Consider the following 6,271-nt stretch of genomic DNA (forward strand, 5'->3'; position numbering starts at 1 on the left):
AAGTTCTAGGGCTCTTTAGTTACAAGCATACAGGAGAAATTGTAGGCCCAGCAAATTTTGAAGAAACCCTATAAAATGCCTTCATCCTGATTATTTAGAGTAAAGGAGGCATCAATCTCCCCACATAGGGATGGCAGCCTTCACAAAGCAGACCAAGGCAGAATGATGATGCTAACTCAGACCCTGAGGGGGTTTCCTGGAATAAAGTGAAGAAAATAAATCTCCGCACTGCAGCAAGTTTGAGTCACAGCTCATCCGTTTCTTGTCTCACTTGCCACCCCCTCGGAACACCTCAGTGAAGCAGCAGGAGCAGACAATGACAAAGCCAGGCTGAGGCAGACCTTTCACCAGATCACTCATGAAGCCACCAAGTACTGAACACACAGGGGAAGGTTTTCTTTAAACCTTCTGAGAATGAAGACAGAGTACAGCTAGCACTAATGAAGCGGTAGTAATGAGTATCAAAAAGCAGGCTAAAAGCAAAATTCCATTTTTTTGTAAACACACCTAATGAAAATCCCTCATCTATTCATTTTTCTCCCAGCTGATGACCTGCTCAATGCATTCAGTTGCACCGAGAGCTAAGCATTCTGCCAAGTTCTAGTACCAGAAAATGTGCTCTTATAAGAGCTGCAGTGCAGAGGGAAAGGAGATGAATATTTATGTTTTAGGTCTGGGATCATGGGATCACACAACCTAAAAAGCATGGGATATTAATCCTCATTTACTGAGTTTCAGAAGGAATGGAGAAGAAATTTAACTCAGGTTTAGTTAATTCTAAAATTATCTCCATTCTAAAATGGTTTTTATTTTAAATAGTAGTTATTTTGCAAAACTTGAACTCTTAATGTTTGAAGAACTGGGATATGCCCTCCAGCAAAAGAAAAAAATATGAATTTTGTGAAGACTTTGAAGGCCTTTTAGGAACTGAAAATGTTTTAAACAATTTTCATTGAGTTGGACCTATACAGCAGTGAATGAGACCAACTGTAACTGGGCTGAAACTGGAAATGTTCTGTCATATTCTGAACCAGTGTTTGACCCTGATTTTTACTGGCAAACTCACTAAGGTGTGGGAAAGTTGGCAGGCACCTTGTGAACATGTGAACCATTGAGTAGAATGTTAGTCAACTCATGGCCATGGCTGTGGCTCACGCTAGCAACTTCTGGGAGGGTTAGAGACAAAAAAAAATCAATCATTCCACAATATATACCACTCACAGGACAGTGACAATGGAGATAATGAAGGCTCCCTATGACAGTGCATTTATAGTCAACACCCAGTCTACCCCGGCCTTCCCAGGCTGTTCTTAACTGCTGACAATCAGTCCCTCATCTTATTAAGGGGTACCCATGGGGCTTGATTTTACATGTTTAAATTGCAAAAGACAATGGCAAAATGTGTGCTTTCCTGTATGCATATTATACAGCTATATGTATTATATATTATATAATTAAAAGTTAAAAAATCAAAAAGTAATATCAACAAGCTGGATTCAGAGCATGGGAACAGCTTTAGCCATCTTGCTTCCTTTCCCTTCTGTCTTCACAATAACAGGGTCAGTCTATGAAAACTTTTATTTCAGAGTTAGGGGTGCAGACAATTAAAAGCAGAGAGTAGCTAACATTCTTAGCTCTTGTGTCATGGAGGATAGTCAAAATACCTTTTCAAGTGATAAATTTCACACTTGAATGTGAAATAGATGTTCCCATATCCCTCCAACACAAATTTGGAAAGCCCATCATTGTTTGAAGTATCAGTAGGTGGAGCTAGAGAGCTAACTGAGCTGCTCAGTCAGACAAATGCCTCGATAGCAGAGCAGACGCATTTGGATAAAACTAAAGGACCAGCTTACTAAAGACCCAGTGTATTCTTCTGTGGCCCTGTGGATGTTGTCAAGGAAAAATCATTGTGAAATTCGTTATTTATTTCATTCATTCATGCATTCAACAATATTTATTAGATACCACGTGACCAGCACTGGCAGTGCATTAGGAAATTAGAGAGATTTAGATAGATAAGGTTTTGCCCTCACAAAACTTAGATTCTGAAGAGTTGGCTGAGCTTAGCAAGTAAGGATGTTCATGCACTTTGGCATCAGACAGACTTTTGGCTACATCTTGGCTCTGTAGCTTATTTGGGAACTATGTAAATGTGGATCTTAGACAATTGACTCAATCTATCATCTATAAAGCAAGATAGTAATATCTATCCCAGGAATTCTCAACCATCCTAGAATCACCTGGGAGAGTTTTAAAAATATCCATGTCCAAGCCACACCCATAGATTTTGACTAAATTGGTCTGGGTAAGTGCCAAATACTCAGTAAGTTTTAAAGTCACCAAGAACATCCATTGGGCAGTCTATTGAGTGAGAACCTCTCCTCTACCCTTTGAGGTTGTAGAAGAATTGCACTGAATGGTATACATGAATACTCACGTTTAGTATGTTTAGTAAACATGTGACTGTTAGCTTTCATTCCCAAGCATAACAGGTGGTGTGTAACTCAGCAGAAGTCCAGGTGTCTTAGAGAAGACTGTTAGCCTGAAGCTGGACAGTGAACAAGGAAGAGCTGAAGATAATTCTAATAGTTTTGTTCCTTAAAAGGAAAAGTGACTACAAATCTCTAACTTGATCACAGCTCGGTAACCACCTCTGCATTGATTTTAATGGGTCAGCTTACTTGGCTTTTTCGAGAGATGGCTTGTTCTGGAGCTTTTCTATTTGTTTATTTATTTGCATTTCCATTTTGAGTACAAGCCACCACTCAGAGTTTAATAATGTTTAATACTAGCCAGAGCTAAGAACTCAGAATATACTAAATTCTAGTTCTGCCCTTTCATTTCACAAATCAGAGTAAGGAAGCTCACTGAAGTGAAATTCCAAAGAGCAAACATCCAATAGGTTCACAGTTTTGTCTTGTTTATGCAGCATGAACCTATCTAGCAATTTATCTACATGCAACTTTACATAAAAGATTAGTTTCTTACCGGTTGTATGTAAATGGAATCTTTGTAAAGTAAATCATATGTTCAATGTACTAAAAGAATGTAACTGGTTAAAAGAATACAACTATGAATCCCTTTGCTTAAAAACAAAAAACATTTTTCAAGATAGAGATAAGAGTGGCATGGTTTTTTAATCTTTCCAGATCTCTACATAGAAACAGACAAGGCAACTAGATAGAAAAACTGAAGATCCATGAACATTTAAAATAAAATCATGCCAAACTATCTCCAAGAACCCCAATACAAATGAGTCGGACAAACTGCCCTTGTGACACAAGCTATTTGCTGAAATACAACAGGGCTATTTGAGGACAGCAGTTGAAACAGAAAAGATTTCATTCATTCTAAACGGGTGAGTGCAAGGTGTCACACTAGGATCTGATGTACATGAAATCTCCAAGATGATCAAACACATAAAGATATGAAGCTACATGTTGAAACTTCTAGTCATGGACTGAAAGCTAAGCAGAATGGAACTTTGTTTAATGCTAGCTGAAGCATCCTTCATTAGAATAATTCAGTCTCAACAGAGAAATGGTGATCTGTGGGGCTGTTGGAAGGTAGGAAAACAGGTGGCCCTTTCAAACACTTTCATTATCACAAGGCAGTAACAGTAAAGCTTGTTCTATTCAGTGAGCTCTAATTGAGTTATGAAAGGAAAGATTCTGTATAGATGGATGTGTAAAACTTCAAAGATACTTAAGCAAATTATATTTTAAGGTTTTGAGCAGAATGGAGACAATAGAGAAATGAGGAAAGAAAAGTTCTAATAGTGGAGGATAGAAACAGTAAGTCTCAGAGAACAAACTACCTTACTTTTAAACACTACAAGAAAACAATAGAAGAGGGATTTCTGTGAATCAAGAAAAGCTATATTGAACAATACCTTCTTCTAAAAGTGCCAGAAGAATTAATTTCACATAAAAATGAGAAAAAGAAAGGTGTGAAGGTCAAATTCCACACAAAGTTGTTATAAGAATGAAAGAGAATAAGGAGCAGAAAAGCAGAATCTTTTCAGGCAATAGAAACACACCAGCAAGATGTGCCCACCTGTAACCTTCTACAACCTGAAATGCATGAAGAAAACCATACAAGACATGACGAACAACATAATCAGGATCAGGAAGAAAAAACTCAGAAATGAGGCGGTGGCAATGAGAAAAGACTAGATGTAAACAATTTTTGAAAAAATCGCTATGAAACTAGAAGGAACACATGAGCATAAACACAACAGGTAAGGTCTTCAGAGAAATAGGAAAAAAATGAAACATTTTAAATCAAAAAGAAATGAAGAAAGAGATAGAAAAGATTCATGACCAAGTAAAAATACTGAAGGAACAGTGGAAGGCCCTGAAAATATCAATCCAAAGAAAGGGAACAGAACAAATACTGAAAACTATAATTCAATAAAATTTTCCAAAAATAAAGTGATTTGAAGCTATGTATTGAAAGACCACACCACATACCTAAGAATATTGACCCAGAATGACCAAAGAATGTATATTCTAGTAAAATTACTGAATTGTAAGGAAAAAGGGAAAAAAGAGCTCTTCTAAGTATCCAGAAAAAAAGCAAGTGACTTTCAAGGGGAAGAAAATTATATAATTATCAACCGCTAACAACAATGCTTTATGCCAAGAGAAAATAGAGTAACATATTTAAGATACTCAAGAGGAAAAATGTGAGCCAATGATTTCATATCCAGCAAAGCTGACTTTTCAAGCATAAAGAGCATTGGCAAACCATTGTCCACGAAGAATTCAAGGAATATTGTTCCATGAACTCTTCCAAGGAATCTGCTAGAAAAGTTTCAGATATTAAAACATCTACAGAAATGTCAACCTAAGAATGGTAGCAAGCATGAAAAATGTAGTTATTGGTAGTGTAATACCAAGACTAAATGAGTCTTAATGGGAAAGTGTATTTGATGATTATATGCAATGCAGATAGTCTTTTTTAACAGAAGGAAAATGGAAAGAGTATATGCAAATTCTTAAAACTCTTCTCAGTTATTATGTTAGTGGTGGTAGTATCATTATTATTCTTACATAAGAATATGAGACTCTTATATATGTAATATAGGGTCAGTGAGTAATTATGAAACATTGGATATTCTAATTGTCACCCTCCAGGTCCTTAAGAACCAGGACTCTTGCATGAGAAGTATTAGTATGAATTCATGAGGTATTTTATTAAGAGGGGTGTGTGGGGTGGGGGGGACAGAGACAGCGTGAAAGATACAAACAGTGAGCGATGAACATTCATAGCAACCCAGATTCTTAGATCATGGTCATGATATACTTTCCACTTAAAATAAATTTTGTAGAAATGGCTGGTTTTATGTTTAAGCTGAGCCTGGAACATCTTTCTATATCAAGTAATGAGAAAGCTATCAAAAACTGAAGAACATGTCAAAGACTCTCGGAAGTCAATTTGAAGAGGCTCCCACCAGCTAAGATGAAAGTATTTGATCTCCAAAAAGGATAATTGCAATTGGAGCCATCAAGTATATTTAATGCACTCACTCATAATTTTTAAAATCTAATTGGTTACTTGGGGAGGAGAATGTAGAATCAATTACCTTGAAAATGATAAAGGAAAAGAATCAAGCATGTATCTTGTTTTTTCTATATAAACTGGGTACCACTGGGTACCTAAAGAGTAGATGATAGAAATCACCCCACTGTAGAATATTCCAAGTAATAAACAAAGAAGAAATTATAGAATGCCACCATCTTACAACCTCTAAAGAATGAATGCATTTAGGTAATGAGCATAAATGGCTACTAACACCACAAAAAGAGACACAAACAGCTATTGTGATCTTTCAAGATCACACCACCACCCATACTCTTGTCAAAGGGACAGAACTAAGTCTGCTCATGCCTCTGCAACCAGCTTCCAATTAACAAAATACAGAAGATGGAAGAAGATAATGAGCTATACCATAGGACACTATCAACAATGCACTCATAAGACTGGGGAACTGCAGATCAAATAAATGCCCTGGGGTTTTCTAACAAACAAATTATAAGGAAAAGAGAAAGGAGGGGAACCCTATACACTAAAAGAGACTTAAAAGGCTTTTTTTCTCTTACGGCTAAGCTATAGTATCGTAAGGATGCATCTAATTAGGGATGGGTGATAAGCTATTAAAAATACACACATGATGAAGTGATTACCAGAATTCAGGAACCTAGTTACTTTCAGAGAAAAGGCACAGTTGAGATAGAGACACATAAAGGCTTTTCCAGGGTAGTTC

The sequence above is a fragment of the Manis javanica genome, chromosome 8 (assembly GCF_040802235.1).
Source record: "Manis javanica isolate MJ-LG chromosome 8, MJ_LKY, whole genome shotgun sequence".
In the NCBI taxonomy this organism is placed as follows: domain Eukaryota; kingdom Metazoa; phylum Chordata; class Mammalia; order Pholidota; family Manidae; genus Manis; species Manis javanica.